The sequence below is a fragment of the Kogia breviceps genome, chromosome 5 (genome assembly GCF_026419965.1).
Source record: "Kogia breviceps isolate mKogBre1 chromosome 5, mKogBre1 haplotype 1, whole genome shotgun sequence".
Taxonomy (NCBI): domain Eukaryota; kingdom Metazoa; phylum Chordata; class Mammalia; order Artiodactyla; family Physeteridae; genus Kogia; species Kogia breviceps.
Genome location: NC_081314.1, coordinates 130,391,305 through 130,412,204, shown reverse-complemented (window position 1 = coordinate 130,412,204; position 20,900 = coordinate 130,391,305).

Sequence of the window (20,900 nt, the reverse complement as noted above, 5' to 3'; positions counted from 1 at the left end):
GATAAGGGAATTAAAATATACACCAATAGCAGGTATATACACCAAGTAGTCCCTGATTTTGGAATGCTTGCAAGTAATTGTGTTTGATCTTATACAGGATCACAAGTAAAATTTGTCAATAAGGAGTACTTTTAAATCCTCTAAACTGTCCAAGGAGGTGGCTAATATAGATAAAACTCATTCAAAAAGAGATCATATGAAGGTTAAAAATAAGTCCTGACTGATCATATTTTTAGATAGGCAGCGCTCATGTGAAAGGTCTAAAGTGAGTATTATAAAATACCATTTTTAACTAGTGTCAGAAAGGGATACTGGAAAAAACATCTTTGCAGATTAAGAGAGAATATTCACTGGCACTTTCAGGATGGCCATTTGTTGGCACCAGAGAATCTCAAATAAAAAAATAATGAAATCATTCATTATAGCAAGGACAAATTGGCCACTGTACTCAACTGGCATTGCTGGAAAGTTTGACTAAAGTTGCTGATGTTGTCTCCGATGAATGTCTCACTAGTCACCAGCATGAGAAAGGAAAAGACATACATAAAAGCTCAAATCTTAGGGTCCTTTGAATATCTACAAGTAACTTTCATACCATATTCCACAACAATAGGTTTTGAATATGTTTGGTCAGTGTGTTCTTGTTCTAGTGATGGATGAAAGCTTTTCCTTGCCAAAAAGCTGAGTTTAATACTGGCAATGACATTACTTGATTCTGTTTTACAAACCTGGGGATTCCACCCTACCCACCAGTGACAGAGACACCCATTTTACTGGGACTGTCACTAAAGAGATTTTCAACATTTTACTACTTATTGAGGAACTTCACTGCCCATATTATCCCCAATTGTCAGAATAGTAGCAGTAAAAAATGAATTTTTAAACTAAAACAAGAATCAACAAAGATGTCAGACATTATAGGAATTCAATTGGTATTGACATTGTGTTTTATGACAATGAAATTAGCTATTTTCAGGAGTTGACCAACTCTTCCTTTCTGAATTAGTAGTCGGCTGCCTTTTCCACCGAGGCATTTTATCTCTGATTCTGGGTCCTCCTTAACACAAGCAGACATTTCCTAATACTACAAGGCTCTTACCTTCTGGAAGAAACATCGGAGAGCATTGTTGAACTCTAATGTAAGATAGCTTATTAAGTACTGTAACTAGTCAGCACAGAAGTCAAAACTCTAGGAATACTATTGTTTCCTGGATGCACTTGCACAATTAGAAAAGAAGTAATCCTGAAATCATAGAAAACTGTTTTAACCAAAGACCTTAAGCTGAGGATTCTTAGAAATCTTCCAGAAGCAGACACTATTGAGAAAGAGAAGCTTCAACCCAAGATGTTTGTATCAAGTTGATGGTTGCACCAAGTCATTGATCCAAGGAACACAAAGCAAGATCCAGATAATCAGAGACATATATTGTCACACTTTAATTTGAATGTTCTTATTCTTTACCTTCCTAAATATTTTCTTTGCTATTTGCAGGTTTAAGGTTCTGGACTTTTAATAAACACCTGTTGCCTCTTAATTATCATATCTATAGTATCTTTAAAGTCCTTACCCCTAATATTGCATTGCTTTGTGTATACTTAATTACTACTTGTTACATGCCCTGCTACAATTTCCTGAGATTTTGCTAAAATATAAAAATAAACAAACAACCAATTCTGTTCTTAGCTTCCTTTGGATGGCAACTAGTTTCTTTTGATAACAGTTCCTTTTTATAAGTAAGTTTGTACCTTGGATAGGCATCTTGAACAACAAAATATTTTTGAGACGGCAAACACAGCAGGTCAGAAAACCAAAAAATCCATAATATTCTATCACATCATATCTCCAGAGTGGACCTTTGTAGCAGCTAGATTTTTAAACTGAACTATCAGAGAAATAGACCTAAGGAAAAAATAGGATACAAATGATATATACTTGGAGACTGTATTACTGTCATAGATCTTACAAGAGAGCTACATTACAAATTCTTAACCTCAAACATTTTCCTTTACATCTACCTGAAGTCTTCTGTATTTCAAGTAACACTGCTTGGTGATGGATCACTCTTGATGGTGGTAGAAAATCATTAAAATAATATTAGACATTATAATATGTGGTATTTGGGGCTGAAAATAAATCACTGAACAGTCATGAATGACGGGTACTGGATTTGAGGCATACAGCCTATTGGCTGCTTTCTGCAAGAGACCTGTTTTCTGATGACTACCTGATTTCACCCAGGGTCATTTTTTTCACCCAATGTCTCTTTTGGTCTCTCAGTTTCCCTTTTTACATACATATATATATATAATATATATGTAGATAGATATACATATATATGTATATACATATATATATAATTCAAATCAAGAACAAAAAATTGGAACTTGATTTTGAAAATTTTTGAGTGAAAATAATCTTTTTCCTTAATTTCATGTTTTAAGTTTCCAAAAGTGAATAAAATTCTGAATGTTATAGTTCATGGAATAGAAGAACTAGATAATATCACTATGACTTTATAAAACTTTGTCACGAAATTTGACAATCCAATGGTTCAAAATAAAGCTGATTTAGATATCAGTGGCATTTGAGAGTAGAATATATATTATCTTAGGAAGAATGTTTTGCTTGTATCCATACAGATTTCTCAAGTCACTTTAATATAACAAGAAAGGGCTTCCCTAGTGGCGCAGCGGTTGAGAATCCGCCTGCCAATGCAGGAGACACGGTTCGTGCCCCGGTCCGGGAAGATCCCACGTGCCGCGGAGTGGCTGGGCCCGTGAGCCATGGCCGCCGAGCCTGCGCATCAGGAGCCTGTGCTCCGCAACGGGAGAGGCCACAACAGTGAGAGGCCTGCGTACCACAAAAAACAAAAAACAACAAAAAAATAAGAAGATCTATGAAACAAAGAAGTGAAATTAGCTGATTTGGTTAATAGCCAGTTAAATTAATTTGGTTAAATCTGGTTCTGAGAGTGCTTCCTATAAAGAAGGGAATCTGTTCTCTGGCTATTATTAGAAATCTCTTTGTTCCCATCTTAGAAATAAACTGTGGGCCTTGGTTATAATCCATCTCTTAGTATTTTTCTGGGTTTCAGTGTTCAAATGTGTGACCACCAGAGACTTCAATCCTATTGCTCAGTTATTGTCATAATGCTATGCAGCTGTTGTCCCATGAAAATTTCCAACAAATGATCATCCAGCAAATTTGACACAAATAGATGTTGAAACGGCTACCATAAAGCACTTCAAATGTGACTGTATCAGTTAGGGTTGAACCAGATAATTAGAATCAGTAGGAGATGTACATTTAAAGATGAATCATAGGGAACTGGCTAATGTGATTTTGGGGACTGGCTAGGCAAATCCAAAATCTGTAGGCGGGATTCAGGAAGGGTAGACTTAAACGCTCAGGCATAGACTGAAGTTGCTCACGGGTGAAATTTCTTCTTCTTCAGGGAAGCCTCAGCTCTGTTTTTAATGTTTGATGAATTGAATCAGCCTCACTCTGATTATCTAGAATAATCTTCAGTCCTTAAAGTCAACTGATTATTGACTGTAACTACTTTTACAAAATATCTTCCCAGCAACACCTAGTTTAATGTCTTATTGAGTAACTTGAGACTGTAGCTTATCCAAGTTGGCATATTAAAATGACCATCACAGTTGGTCTGTATTAGTTTTCTATGGCTGCCATAACAAATTAGCAAAATCTGTGGCTTAAAACAGCACAAAAGTATCTTACAATTCTGTAAGTCAGAAGCCCAACGCTGTTCTCAATGGGTAAAATGCAGGAGGTGGTAGTCTGTGTTTCATTCTGGAATCTAGCAGAGAATTCATTTCCTTGACTTTTCCAGACAATGGAGGCTTCCTGGTTTCTTTGGCTCATGGCCCCCTTCATCCATCTTCAAAGCCAGCAAGGGCAAGTTGAGTTTTCCTTATATCATATCACTCCAACCTTATTTCTGTCATCATATCTCCTTAGGTGACTCTGCCTTTTCCTCCCTCTTTTATTTACTTTTCAAAAGTTTTATTAAGAGAATTCATTTACCATACATTTAACCCATTTAAATCAACAAGTCAATGATTTGGATTTTCTTCTTGTCTTTGACTTTCAGCATTTTTACTATTATGTGTCTGTTTGTACATATCTTTGTAATTTCCTACTTGGAATTCATTGAACTTCCTGGATGTGTAAGACAGTGTTTTCTGATAAGACTGGGAAGTTTCCAGCCATTATTTCTTTGAAATTTTTTTCCTCTTTTTTTCTCTCCTCTCATTCTGTTCTCTCCATTACATGTATATTGATAGAACTTAATAGGTGTCCCACATTTCCCTGAGGGGTAGTTAATTTTTCTTCATTCTTTTTTCCTTGTCTTTCTTCTTAAGCTTGCACAATCTCTATCAGTCTGTCTTCAGGTTTGCTAATTATTTCTTCTTTCAATTCAAGTCTACCATTGACCCCATTTGGTGTACATTTCACTTCAGTTACTGTATTTATCAGCTCCAGAATTTCCATTTTTTTCTTTTATATAATTTCTATCTCTTTAGTGATATTCTATTTTTGGTGTGACATTGCCATCATGTCTTCCTTTACTTTTTAATTCATAGTTCCCTTTATTTACGTGAACATATTTATAATGAGCACCTTGAAGCTTTTCCTGTGAAATGTGATATCTGGCTGCTCACACACACAGTTTCTGTTGCCTGCTTTTGCTCCAATGTATGTGCCCTACTTCTTGATTTTTTATGCATGCCTTATACTTTTTTGTTGCAAGCTGGACATTATAGTGTATTATGGCAACTTTGGGCACTACTGGTCTCCCCCACTTCAGGACTGGATTATTTTAATGATATCTATTTCCCCCACCTAATGTTGCTATACCTATGATGTTGCTCCTGAGGAAGGTTTTTGTTTTGTTTTTTGTTGTTTGTTGGTTTGTTAATAATTTTCACTAGTTTCATTGTGACAGGAGCCCCAGAGCTCCTCACACTGTCATGCTGGAAGTTTTCTCTCCCCCTCTTCTATTCTAAAGAAGATTATATTGTGCCAACTTAGATAATCCAGAATGATTTTCCTATGTTTAAGATCAGCTGATTAGTAAATTTAAATCCATCTGTAACTTTAACTTACTTTTCTACGTAATGTAACATATTTACAAGTTGTGGAGTTTAAGAAGTGGACATGTTTGTGGGGAGGGTGTGTTTCTGCCTACTGCAGAGACCCTGACACAGCAAAAAGTGGTGTTGATCTATATTAACCATATCCCCATAACATAATGGTCTATATTTCAGTTTAGCCTAAAGCATCACCAAAAGGGTCAGTGAGAATTAATATGATCATACTTTTCTCTCCTTGTGATAAGCCAGGCATATTTTTCTGTCCTTGTGTAATATGGGTGCTAAGCATATTTACTTGCCCCTGTGTTAAACAATACTGAAAGCAAGCAAAAATAACTTAGGTATTTATCCATAGGAATATTTATTTTTTAAGAAAAGACTGAATCAACTTCAATAGCTTACTAAAACTCTTTTCAAGAATTATTCTTCACTGTTCAAACCCATTAATTCATAAAAGTTCCCTTAATTCAACCAGTTTCCTCCTTTGAAAGACCCATCTTAAAATCACTCAGCCCACATCATGAAATCCTCCTCCACATCATGAAACATTTCCTTCCCAAACTTTCAAAGGTTGTGACATTACTGAAGCTCTGTTAAGGAGTGTGTGTGTGTGTGTGTGTGTGTGTGCGTGCGCGCGCACATGCGCATGTGTGTGTTTTCCATTATTTACAAGAAGTCCAAAACACTAAGCTTTGCTTGATCATTTGACTTTTCTGATGACCATTCTTTTTGAAATTTGACAGCTGACAATGAATCAAGTAGGTAAGTATAGACAAGATATTTACAGTGGAAAGTGTTAAAAACAAATGAGCCATACTGTGATATTGTACATTATCGTTTTGCATATTTGTATTAACAGTCTTTAAAATAGTGATATTGGAAGCAGAAAAATGATGCAATCATCCAAAGAATCCTAAAGTGCAGAAATAAGGTTTTCAGAGAAACATTAAGAAAAGCACAGATTTTTAGACTGTTGTTGCTTTTATTCTCCTTTGGGGTTTCTATGATCTACTTATTGAGATAGAAAATATGTATGATTGTTTCTTTGCTTTGCTTTATTTATATATTTTGTCTTTCTCTTCTATCCATCTCCCTAGTAAGTGAACAGAAGTGAAATATATATATTATTTTGCCACCATAAAGAAAGAGAAATTAAATAGTTCTGGATTTTTTCTTTTGCAGAGGGTTTCCACTGATTATTTAAATCAATATTCTCTGAAATACTACATTACTGTTGAGTACTATGTCCATGTGAAGTATACAGAATGTAAATCCTTAGATTTATGAAGCAGGAAGAGATCTGGATATCAGTAACCAACAGTTTTCAATCCTGGCCATAGGTTGAAATCACATTTTGAAGCCACATCTCCTAGTGCTAGGCCTTGGTTTCTTCACAGATGATTCTGATACACAGTGAGAGTTTGGCAGTACTGATATAATTCATCTGCTAGATTTTGCATTTTGAGACACAGAGATTCACAGAGATTGTATTTTCATTCAAGGGTATCCAATTTGTAAATGGTGGTTGTGAAATTATAACACATTATTTCTGATATCAAAGTAAGAAACCTGATTAAATAAATCATGAAAATAAAGCTAATACTATAATCCATGCCTTGAGATATTTATTTTACTAGTTGATCTAGGTCATGGTTGCAGTACTTAGATTAAGTTGTTAACCTTAAAATATACTGAGTCCTGTATATCAAGGGTCAGGAAACAATAACCTGTGGGCCAAATTGAGCCTGCCACATGTTTTTGTATGGCCTGTGAGCTATGAATTGTTTTACATTTTTAATTACTGGACAAAATTTTTAAAAAGAATAATATATGATACACATGAAAATTATATGTACTGAAAATTCAGTGTCTGTAAATAAATTTTTATTAGAAAATCTATGCTCATTCATTTCTGTATTGTCTGTGGTTACTTTCATGTCACAGAGTTGGGTAGTTGTAATAGAGATCACAGTGCCCACAAGGCAGAACATATTTGCTATCTGGCCTGTTATAAAAAAGGTTTAACAACCCTTGCTTTTCAACAAAGACTTAAAAGCTCTGGATATGTGCAAATTAGTGAGTGTGCGTAATTATGCAGCCTATGTAGTTGTTGACTGCATTCTTGGGTGTGCTCCCCTATTTGTTTAATTTGACTCTAATTGTGTTGCATTTATATGTTAAAGATTAACGGTGCACTTATTCTAAATCAAGATTCACAGAAACGTGAAGATAAAGCAGAGAATAGAAGGCATGATGGTTAAAGATTTGATTTTTGCTTTCCTCTGGAGAAATACTTAGGATTTCATGTGTAAGAAATTTACGTAGTTATAGCAAACTTCCCAGAGGGTGCATAGCTCTGCTGCATTCTTGTCATAAAGCTGACAGTACACCTATGCTATCCTGCTTGGAAATATGACAAGCTGATGTGCAGTGGCAGTCGTTTGGGGTTTAATTGAGTAATAAGTATACATAATACTTGCATATGTCTCTAGTTGAGAAAGATAACTTCAAAACTGAGTGCTTAATGAGATGGTAGTGACTGTCACAAAACAGTGTGGGTCTCTGTCCCCAAAGCAAGATATTATTTGGTAACAGGTATAAACTATTGAAGGGCTCCCAGTACAAACGTAACTACTAAATAAACAACATTTGCAGTGCTCATCATGGGATGATGAAGACAGGTTCTTGCTGATTATATGAACAGGAGTCAACTTGTTAGCCATTAGGATCAAAACAACTATGGCAACAACAACAGTCGTAACAATAGGGACAGCAGCAAATATGTGTTTAGCTCTTTCTATGTGCCCAGAACTGTTGTAGGTACTTTTTAGGTTTTAACTCACTCAAATCCTCACAGCAACCCTACAAGGTAGATAATATTACACTGTGTGAGGTACACTGTACATCATATTGTACAGATGAGAAAAATAAAAAGCAGAGAAGTTAAACAGCTTGGCCAAGTTCACACAACTAGGAAACAGAAGAGTCTGATTTGAAATCAGGCAATCTGACTTCAGTTTTTGCTCTTGTATAGTATATTTTGCTGCTTAACAAAAACTACAGTTTATACAGCATTTATGCTAAACAATAGAATCATGTTTTAGAAAAAAAAAATAGAGATTCAAGTCATGACTTGTATTCAAGGGATTTGCAAACACACATACATACAGATATAAGTAGATATATTTATTTTGGCTTTCTTAACTGAAAAACAGGAATTCTATTTACTAATATTGTAGGAGAATGGGACTATCTCTCAACACATGGACAGTTAGATATGTCAACTTTGTTAAGGAGAACAGAGGACTTTAAGCTTATATTAAAATGGTTACTTTCCCCCTTAATTTATTTAAAAAATAGCTACTTTTCCCCTCTGCCAGCCTGAGCATAAGAGGATATTTCTCTGATATTACCTGTGATAACCTCATAGAGCTCCTGGAGGTGAAACTCACAAAAGTGTGGGAGCCCCCTGGACTGGGCCTCAATAGTTTTAACTCTAGTTCACACTGAATCTCCAGCAATCTAGCTTACCATAGGCTGTGATTCTTTGTACTTGGCTCTTTCTCCAGTTTTTCAGGTTGGCAGTGTACCCATGACCTCAATATTCTAATGGATACAGAAAGTTGTAGATTTTCAGTTTTTTGAGTTTTTACTTGTGAAGAGGACAGAAGAGATGGCTTCCGAGCTCTTTATATTTGATAGCAGAAACCACCTCTCCTTCACCTTTAAATCACCTATGGTAGACTTACATGTGCCTACATTCATGTGACAGTTCTCATAAATATTTTTGATTTATAATTATAAGTTGGCATTTTTAAACATAGTATAAATTAGTAAACTATTTCAACATATTTCCAGTAATGCTTAATTTTTGTCTAGTTTAGACATTAAGAAAAATTTCAACTAGCAATCTCAACTTGGACTCAAAATTAAATATTTGAGCTGGATTGTGAAATATTCACATCTCTATACATGGGTTTAATCAGAAGAATGATTCTTTCTTGAAATATTTTCCACCTTAATTTCTACATAAAATATATTTTTTCAATTTATAATTTAATTAATAGTTATAACTATTCATCAAATGTATACATACATATGTTTATATTTCTAGGTTCTTTATTACTTTTTCTTTCTTTACATTCTCTAATTTTCACTCTAAATATAATATAGGAGCGCTATCAATAACGACTCATAAAAACATATTCTAACTGATGAAATTAGCAAGGCATAGTTGCAATGCTGGTCATGCTTATCTTTTAGCTAACTGATCTCCTCCGAATTAACCTTATTCCATAAGACAAAGACTGTGATATCTATTTGGCTGAGTTGCTGTGAGAATTAGAAATTATATAGGCAAGTTCACTATCCACAATACTTGTCATGTTGTTAGAAATAAAATGAAGTGCAGTCAAAACACATTATTGAACACATGTTTTATTAAGACATCACTGAAGTGTTATCCTCCAAGACTACTGATTGTCAGAAATAAAGGCTCAAGTGAAAAAGTTCACCTTAAAATTCAATGTGTTTATTTTCCTCTTAATAAACCTACCATGTCTCATGTACAATCTTTCTCCATTCAGTTTAATACAATGTAAACAAAATTCATCCCAGGGTAATGATGAACGTTATTTCGTTGCCAAAAGGGTTTTTCTTCTCTGAAAATATGTAGGGTATGAGGCCTGCATCCTTATAATGAATCACCAAATGTTTTGCTTTTGGCCTAGTTGGAAAACCGCAGACATATTTATGAGATAATAAATAAAAAAGAACTGAACCTAACATGTAAAAATAGTTCTATGGAAAAAACAAATTAATGTTTTATTTTCCTGAATGTTAAAAATGTTAATCATACAACTCATTCTGTTTTTGTGTGCTTTAGAAAAGCACAGTGCAAAATATCTTTTTATAGGTGAAGCAGAAAGAGGTGAGCTAATGGTCTGGAAGATGTGTAAGGTGCTGCATCCAAACTGTTCTCTCTTAAGAGGAGCTGAAAGTACAAGCCTGCACATCTTTTAAGTAAATTGGCAGAGCTATTGTATCAAGGGGATTGACACAACAGCACGCGCAGGTCTTTGCTGTTTCAGGTTGTACTGTTGAGCTCAAATTATTTCATTTTCTCAAACTCTTTCACTGAGTCAGTTAAATTTTAGAGTAATATTAAAAAACGAAAAATGATTTTGTACATTCAAACCTGTTAGAGAAATAAAGACAGATAAAATGGTTCTTTCTTCTCTCCCAGAACAAACATCTATATTCTCAACCCTACCTGTGTTACTAAAAAGTGCAGAAAAGGCTCATGGGTTACTGTTCCTCCTGAATGATTTTTGTCCTCAACCCTAACTCCCAGAGTCCAGACCTTCTTCACCTTTCCTGTTGGTTCAGTCTTTATCTTTCAGGTTTCATAGAAGCAAGTCTTTCAGGTTAGATACTGTAACAGAAATAAACTAACAAGCCCCAAGATTAAATGGAACAGACATTCTTTATTTTATTATTGTGAGTTGTACTGCTTTGAATATCTTTTTATACCTTCCCTACATCATCAGACTTTCTCTGTGTTAAAGGAAACAAAACTCAAAATTCAACCTCTCATCCAATCTGTGAGTCTTAAAAGTATTCTTGTCAGTTGTTCAGAGGTCACTTCAGGAATATTATAGTCATGGTCGAAGCAGCTACTAACTCATAAAAAGACAGATTGCAGTTCTGATGTTTCACGTGATGAGCCTAACTTGCCAACCTCCAGTTTATCCCCCAAATTTTGTTCAACCATTTGGACTGAAGCAGAATTAATTCTTCTTTCATTCTTCATGCATGCAACTGGAATTTACTGAACCATACCAGGTACTGATATGTGTATTGGTGATTAGTAGTGACCAAAATAAACATAAACCCCTGCTTGCATGGCCTTCACATTTTTGTAGTTTTGAGGTCATGAACAAGAAAAATATATACCATATTAGGTGAAATTATGTGGTAAGTGGGCAAATACAGAGAGGAAGCTAGGAGGTGTGTGTGCACAGGATTTAGCAATTTAAATAGGGTGACTGTGGAAGACCTCACTGAGTAGGTGACTTGTCAGTGATCAAGATAAGGAAAGCCATACACATATTTGAAGGAAGATTTCCAAGCAAAAGGAACAGCATGACAGAGATCGCAAAGTAGACAATGTTATACCATTTACTCCATGACGTTTCCTGAACTATTTATCAATTACTAGCATATCAGTCAGTACTTCCTTCGGTTGAAAAACCCAGTGTTTTCCTTCACTTCACAGATAAAATAATTTAGACAACCTTTAATAACACCGTGACCTTTCTTCTGAGAACATTTTCTACTTTGTTTTCACCATCTTTTCCACATTTGCATAGTATAATACTAAATATTTTATTATACCTGTTCAGGAATGACTGAAGTGAATGAATGGATTATTTTTATGTCTAGTGCTCTCTCTTTTTTAAAAAAGTATGGTTCCGATATGATTAAAAACTTTGTCGGCTATTCACTTCTCTTTTATATTAGTTCTATGTATTTTCTCTCGCTCTTGACATCTTTCTTTGTTCTAGCTTTCCAACCCCCGAAAAGCACTCAATTACGTATTCTTGCTAAAAAACATTTAATTATTGTATTTCTATCTCAGCCAAAGCTGAAGAGGCAAGAAAGGAGTGTTGAGTATTGGACAAAGTTCACTCCTTCATCTAATGTCTGTCATTCAATATCTGTCTCATTTGGTACCAAGCAGCAGAACTGGAATTGCTAAATAACACATTGCTAAATTCTAACAAATTTCTGTTGTGTCATCACTATGTCATTTTTTTTTTTTTTCTCTAAAAGTCAAAGTGATAAAAATCAGTGAAGCACTGGTAAATGACATTGCAGACTTCACCTCCTTTAACTGCATAAATCTCTTCCTAGGTTTTAGATACTCATTATAAATCATATCAGTCAATAATATCTGTTATAAATAGAGTGAACATACAATTTATCAAACAATCTGGAATTTTTTGCAAGTTAACCATAGATGGGAACTGTAAAAATTAAGCCATGATAACAGATAAGAAGCAGAACCATGTAAAGTAAAACTGGGCTCAGGTTTACTCTACTTATATTAAATTTAATAAAGGTAGTATCACATAGCTGCTACCAAATCAGGTTCTAGAATCACAAAGAACTGAGTTTGTATCCCACTGTTTGTGAAACAGCTGTAGAACCTTGGGGAAATCGTTTAACCATTTTAAACCTTATTCTCTACGTTTGTGGAGTGTAACTATAGTATTTTTCCCATAGGATTGTCCTTGAGATTCACTGAGGTTATATGTATACATTATTTAACTTAAGGGTTATGTATATGATGCATTAAAAAATAGAAGCACAAGATTTGTGAGAGACATTATATTAAAATACTAAAATGACTTATTTTAAAAATGGACTAAAAATCATAAAGACAAAATGCAAAGTGTATTAACAAGCATAATGATACTGAAAATTTGATTTTCAGCCTTTGATTTCCTGATTTAAAGGTAAATGACTAGATAACAGAATTAAAGATAATAATATATGACAGACATGGTTTTAAGTACTTTATAAGTGCTAACTAATTTAATCATATCAACAACTCTATGAGGAATTACTGAGACACAGTGTTCAGAAACCCATCCAAGATCACCTAAATAAGAAATTGGCAAAGTAGAGATTTAAATCCAGGAAGTTTTGAATCTTAACATTTATGATATATTCTTGTTATAAACAGAAATGAAAAACCATACATAGCAAAATTAGAAATATATATCATAATAAAATTATCTCATTTCTTAATGAGAATTTTAAAATTAATTCATAGTCATGCATAGTAAGTATGAATTCTTTACTATTAAAATAAGCTAGAAAACTAAGAAATACCAGTGACATTGACTCATATAAAAGTAACAAGCTTCAAATTTATTATTTCTCAAATTAGAAATAAAAATATTTTAAAAGTAAAGTTTAATGAGTTTGATGGACCTAGAGTCTGTCATACAGAATGAAGTAAGTCAGAAAGAGAAAAACAAATACCGTATGCTAACACATATATATGGAATAGAAAAAAAAAGGGGGTTCTGAAGAACCTAGGGACAGGACAGAAATAAAGACGCAGATGTGGAGAGTGGACTTGCGGACATGGGGAGGGAGAGGTGTGGGCTGGGACAAGGTTAGAGAGTGGCATGAACATTTATACACTACCAAATGTAGAATGGATGGCTGGTGGGAAGCAGCTGTATAGCACAAGGAGATCAGTTCGGTGCTTTGTGACTGCCTGAAGGGGTGGGATAGGGAGGGTGGGAGGGAGACGCAAGAGAGAGGAGATATGGGGATATGTGTATACGTATGGCTGATTCACTTTGATATACAGCAGAAGCTAATGCACCATTGTAGAGCATTTATACTCCAAAAAAGATGTTGGGGAAAATAAAAGAAAAGTTTAAATACAAAAGAATTATTAATGGAAAAGACCCCAAATTTAATACAGTTATGCATTGTTTTAAAAGAGAATGTATGGGTTTTAAAGTACATCGTTAATTTTAAATGAAAATAGAAACATCAAGTATAATATGCCACAGTGTTATTTATGAAAGTGCTATCAACACTCTTGTCATTTGCTACATTTGAAAATGTAGCAAAAATATGTCCAAAATTGCTAAAAGACTCTTTGCCATCTGGGTAACATCAAAATAAGTAATGAAAAATTTTTTATAAATAAGAGAATGTTAGAATATTTTCATATGGCTCTGAAATAAATAAATCAAAATAAATTGGAAGTAAATTAAAGGATATTAATAAAGCTATATAGTCATTGTCTACAATATAAAAGTTCCTACTAATATCTTAAGCTATTGAACTGCAATTCTACCTGAAATTTGTAAAATGTAGTTGCTAAAATTGTAGAATTGAAGGCTGAATGTCCAGGTAGCATGTGTATGGAAAAGCCAGGATTGTAACTGTCTGGGACCCTGAGAGACTGTTGGATTCTGTAACATGCATCCCTAATCATTACACTGTACAGTCAACTTTCTGGAATGGTAATTGGACATATTTGGCCAAGTTGAACAAAATTCCAAAATGAGCTCTTAATAAGCCACTAAATTTTTAAATACTTATTATATGTGAGAGATAATGCAAATGGGTATAATATTTTTGAGCAAATCTTATTTTTAATTTTTTCATATCACAACATGGCGTCAATGCACTTTCACAGCAATTTTCACATTTGACCCTATTTTCCACCAAATTTCATTAAAAGGGTAAGAAGAAAATAGAAGGCTTCTTGCACTACTCACACACACAAACATTAACCAAAAAATTCTAAGACTGAAGTATTAATTTAGAAGAAAATTTCACTGAGAAAGATACAAAAATTCAGTAACTGGTGCACTTGACATGAATGGAGTGTTAACCAATAAAGAGAAACCTAAAAATCTACTTTTTGCTCCATCAAAGTAATTGATGTTGATTTCACCATTCCTTGAGAATTCCATGTTAATTCTTGCTTCAAGACTTCACTCTTACCCTTTCCAAGTCCTGGATTTTTCTTGTCCTGTTCTTATACTTTCACATTAGATTTTAAGGTCCATGTGGGGTGCCAGTGTATCTCATTTATTACTTTATCTTAATTCCTAAGAAAAGTATTGAGACATAATGGGGGTTAGTTAATTTATGTTGATTGGAAATACATATACTTATCCAACTGTAGTACTTGAGGAAACAATAAGTTATAAAGGATAAACACAGAAGAACATTGAGAAAATCAAGCCCAAACATTCATTTTCCAGAAATCCATTATCAGCTAAGAAGAAAATTTTATAAAATAAAATTTTTAATTGTTAGCAACAGTCATTACAGAAATATCTAAGAGTTATGTGATTTGCTCAATAGCTAGTGATAGTTTTTGTATCAAAATCTGAATAATATTCTAAGCAAATAATTTTAATAATTCAGATATAGACTTATTGGTTTGTTATTTACTAATGTGGAAGATTTGATCAAAAACATTGATTATAGTATTGACATGGACATTTTGAGGAAGACAACATAAAAAACTAACATGTTCATTTGAAATGACATTACTAGATGGTAATTAAGTAATCACAATGTTTTTGCAGAAGCAATTAGGAAATATCCTGATATATGAGCAGACCTTATTTCTATTAGGAAAGACACATTATATACCACTTTATGGAAGGTATTTTAGCAAAAAACTAAGTCCAGAACACTGTACATTAGAACTATAGGCCATACTACAGCCTCGTCATGAAGTGTAATGAAGTTGTCATTTAAAGACATATTTCCATGTTTCTAAAGAAAGTGATAACAAAATAATCAAAGATCTTTGATGTTGATATGCAGCCCAAAGTGAGACCATCAGGAGAAAGACCTCAGAACAAGATTAACAGTAATGAACAAGGTGAGAAAGTGATATTAAACCTTTTCATTCTGGAAACTTCACTGAGAATTTTCCACCCACCTTGTGTGAGAGCACATGTAACTAGGGCATTAACAGCAGCAAAGTCTCTGAAGATGGTGAGAATGAGCTACTAAAAACATCATTTTCAAGAATCTGGAACTTCAACCCACACTAAGCTATTTAATGTGAACTCTTACTTAATTTATGCTAACAATACCAGAGCTAAAAGTATATTGTGCCAGATTCTAATATTACAGAAACTGTCTCAATTATGCAAAACCTTTTCTCTTTTTCTGGATCATGTTTCCAATCAATTCCTGGACTTCTGCAGTCAAAGCTCCTTCAGGATTAAAGGATGAGACACACAGCATTGCCTACATGTCCTAGTGATCATGTACACTCCCTTTAAGAATGCTTAACTTGTTTTTGGCTGATAAACAGATTTAATGTTAATATTGCTATTTGATCAATCTCTGCATTTTTGAAAAGGAGGAGACCACCTTCCAAGAAGTCAGAAATTACTCAGAAATGACAGAAAAGGCAGCAGTGACATAGAGCAAATATTTAGCTCATTCAGTTTGACTCAACTGACTTTTTCGCAATAATTTCTCCAATGTTTACACTCTTTGAAGGGCATTGAGAGGATTTCAATGAGAGTAAGTGTTGTTTTCCCTCTCCTTATTTAAAAATATTATTCAGAAATTATATTTGGAAGTACAATGGGGATATGCATGCCCTTGCATCCGAGATGTCCGGAAATCATGTTATTAACATTTTTAGTGTCTATAAACCAAAATAACCGGCAGGAGAAAGCAGTTCTTTCATGGATATTAATATACATGAAGTTTGTTCTTATATTTGTTTACCAGATATCACTGAGTAGGTACCAGGAACTGCACAGGATGGGGCAATGGAGGTGAAAGAGAACCAAGTACTCTGGTCCTCAAGGAATTTCCAGGCTAATAAGATTTAGACAGTCAAATTCCCCATGGCAGTGCAGGCTGCTGAGGGTCACCATAATCAGATTCCAATATGTGATCCCAAAGTGTGAGACGAGTTGTGCTCAGCTGAGCTGTGCTAATTCAGACTCTTCCTCTTCATTGTTCTTTCTTTGAATGCCCTGATCAACCACTTATAAAATTATCACCATGGGAAAACCTACATATGAAAGAGAAGTAGACAAATTTGGACTCAATATAATTGTTAAATTTGGTCTAAAAATAGAGGTAGCACTATTGATTTTTTTTTTTTTAATGATCAGTCATTTTTCACTTTTAGTGTAGATTTTTTAAAGTGGTTTGAGAAAAAAAAAAAAAAAAAAAAAAAAACAGCAAATTTGAAACCCTGAGTCCCGGTGTCTTCCAGGAACCAGTGTGCTATGATAAAGCAATCTGTTCATGGACCTCAGATTACATACATGGAAAATACCAAAGACACTCTTCAGTCTTTAAGGTGAGAGACTACTTTTCACAAAGTATGTTTACTTCTTGGATTGTAAAGTTTATGAGAGCAGGAATCATATCATTTGTTTGCTGCTATATTTTTAGCTTCTATTACATGATGGTACATAAAACATACTGTTGACAGATTGACTGACTGACATTTAGGAGCATCCATAGACCAAATTAATTAAAAATCGAAGAAGCTTATTTTGTTTTTTTTTAAATTTAGTTTCTTTGTATTAGAATTCTCCAGAGAATCTGTTTCTCTGGAGAAATCTAATACAAAGAGATTACAATATATTATATGTATGTATAATCCATATATCATATATAATATATATATCCTATAACCAATAGAATCTATTTATCTATTTATCTCCTGAAAGAAATGTATTGTAAGAAGTTGACTCACATGATTGTGAATGCTGAGAAGTGCCACTATCTGTTGTCTGCAAGCTGGAGACCCAGGAAAGCTGGTGGTGTGGTTCCAGTCTGAGTCTATAGGCCTGAGAATCAGGGGCACTGATGGTATATGTTCTAGTTTAAGTTTGAAGGCCTGAGAATTAGATAGTTTATGGTGTAAATTCCAGTCTGAGTCCATAGCCCTGACAAACAAGAGTGAGGAGTGTCAGCTAGTGTAATTCCCAAGTCTGAGGGCAGGATAAGACCTATGTCCCAGCTCAAATATTCAGGGAGAGAGAGAGAGAGAGAGAAAGAGAGAGAGAGAGAGAGAGAGAGAGAGAGAGAGAGAGAGAGAGAGAGAGAGAGAGAGAGAGAGAGAGAGAGAGAGAGAGAGAGAGAATTCCCTCTTCTATCTTTTTGCTCTATTGAGGTCCTCAGTGGATTGGACGATACTCAGTCACATTGGGGAGGGTAAACTTCTTTAGTCAGTTTACCAATTCAAATGCTAATCTCTGCTAGAAATACCCCACACCCCAACAGACATAGCCAGAAGTAATGGTTAATTAAGAACTACGGGGAAAAAAGAGAGAAGAAAAATGAAGTTACTAAAAAGAAAATGTAAACAGTCAAGAAAAATTTATGAATGGAAAGTGAAATAGTCACATGCAACATGGTATATAATTAAGATATGCCTAGAAAAGAATATAAGTTGAGAATCAAAAGAGAAACAGAGGAACACTGAAAATTTAAAACACACACATGTAATAAGATGTGCATAAAAATGGATCTGAGAGGTAATGTAAAGGCTTTGGCATAAATAGCATAACACTCTTCACTAACAACAGTATATGTGATGATGAGAATCAAGTCTCTTGTCTAATAATGCATCTTATCCACTACAAATAATTTTTAGCAACCATTATCATAAGTTTGACCCCAAAGAGTAAGTAATAGAATTTTACCTTTCTTTGTAAAAATGAACCAGGAAGCTACCTAAAATATCATGAGAGAAAAGGGAATAAAACTAGAAGAATTGTATAACTTATTGTAAAAATTACCCTCTTTACCTGCATCTATGTCTTTTTTTTTTTTTTAATTAATTTATTTATTTTTGGCTGTGTTGGGTCTTCGTTTCTGTGCGAGGGCTTCTCTAGTTGCCGTGAGCGGGGGCCACTCTTCATCGCGGTGCACGGGCCTCTCTTGTCGCGGAGCACAGGCTCCCGACGTGCAGGCTCAGTAGTTGTGGCTCACGGGCCTAGTTGCTCCGCGGCATGTGGGATCCCCCCAGACCAGGGCTCGAACCCATGTCCCCTGCATTGGCAGGCAGACTCTCAACCGCTGCGCCACCGGGGAAGCCCGCATCTATGTCTTTTTGCCAATGTGATTTCATAGCTACTTTCCAAAAATGGTGTAGTCAACTTTCCCTCTATTGAATCTGGGCTGATCTTTTAGCTTGTTTGGGTAATAAACCACAGAAATACATTTCTGGGCCTAGGCTTTAAGAGGCAATACATACTTATATTCTCTTGGAAACATGGCAAGCTGATATGAGCTAGCTATTGGATGATAAGAAACATGGGTGGCCCAGTTAACCACTCTACCTGGCTGACCCCTTAGAGGAAGAGTCATTTGCTGACCAACTGCTGACAGCAAATGTATATATGAGTGAACCCAGCCAAGATCAAAAGAACTTTCCATCCAGATAGTTGACCCAAAGAACAGTGAGCTATTTAAATGGTTTCTGTTTTAAGCCACTAAGTTTTGGGATAACTTGTTTAAAAGCATATGCCTACTGATACACAGATTGTAAATATACTTTGTTTACTTGCATACTATAGAACTGTCTATCTAAAAACATAAAATCTGAGAGTCTACTGACTTATTAGAATTAGTAAGAGAATTCATAAATGTGTTGCATATAAGATCAATATAAAATTTCTATAAAGTAGTGCTAAACAGAAAACAAAATTTTTAAGAAAAAATATACTATTTACTATAGGAACAAAAATATAAAGCAACCTAGTATAAATCAAATATTTACTGGAAACATTATTTCACATTCATGGGCTTTTGTAAGAATTAATGTCATAATGATGTCAATGGTCCCAGAATTAATTTATAAATTTAGTGTTATCCAGTTATAATCTCATCAAGATATTTTGTGGTACTTGGCAAGCTGATGATAAAATTTATGTGATAGTATAGAAGCCCAAGAATAATTAAATCAATGTTAAAAAAGTAAAAAAATGTGGAGGCTATCCAGATAGTTTAATTCATTATACAGTTAAGAAAGGTGAGTATTTTTTGCAAGTAGACAAACACAAAATTAACTGAGAAATTCAAGTTTGGAAAATCAAAGTTATTTTTAAATATAAATAAATACTTATTACAAATCTCAAATCATTACACATGAAAATGTTCAATTCTATTTTATTAGTGTTGATTGGCTACAAATTATATTAATGTAGATTGTCAACCAATAATCAGTATCAAGGTTGCAAAGAACAACGAGTTTTTTTTGGGGGGGTCTTAAGAATTGCAGTTTGGGAGACACATCTTTGGGTAAAACCGAACGAGTGTTCTGGGGAAAAGAAAGAGTCAGTTGTTTATAAAGGCAAAAGTCACAAGGTTGTTAAAGTTGTCTGGCAAGAATTATCATTGACAGACACAAAAAGGGAAAAAAGAAATATTTGTCCTTAAGAGATAGACTGTCACAAATTACTTAGGGTAAGGGTAGGATAAGTATCCTGAGTTTGTGGAACATTGTGCTGATGTTCTGGATAACTGTTTTAAGACATTAAGTGGTCAAAAGTTTAGATCGTATCTAGGCTGAAACATTCATAAGTAACACTTCCTCCCAGCTCCGTTTTAGAGAGCTCTTTTAGCGATACTGACTCCATTTTTATTTTCCTTTCACAAGATACACTGTATCTTTTACAATGTTAAAATGATGTCACCTTTCATAGAATGGAATACTGTGAGATTTAATTATGCCTAATGTATTTAATAGAAAATCCACTTGAGGATCCACTAGGGATTTAATTTTTCTATACTTTGTAGAACTGGCTGAGACCATTCATGCATGCTTGATATTAATTGGGATCAGGGCTTGAGATTGATGATGATTTCTAGTATAAAAATTAAAGAGATATAGTATCATGATTATTTTCATTGTAAGTTGAGAAACCAAACTCAAAATTTCTTAAGCAAAATAAGAATGCAATGATTGTCTTATCCTTAACTGAGAAGTCCACCTGAAGGGGGCACTTTCAGCTGGGGGTTCAAACGATGTCATCAGGACTACTTCTCACTTGCACTACCTTTTTCTGCATCTTATGACTTTACTGGTCTTTTTTATTTATCTCCTCCATCATAGACATAAGATAAAGAATCTGACTAACCTTGGATCATGCGCTTTTTGGTAGATCAATTGTGAGGTGCCATGATTGGCAGACACAGTAAGGCTATTTGTTGAAAAGTCTTACCAGAATCACACTAAA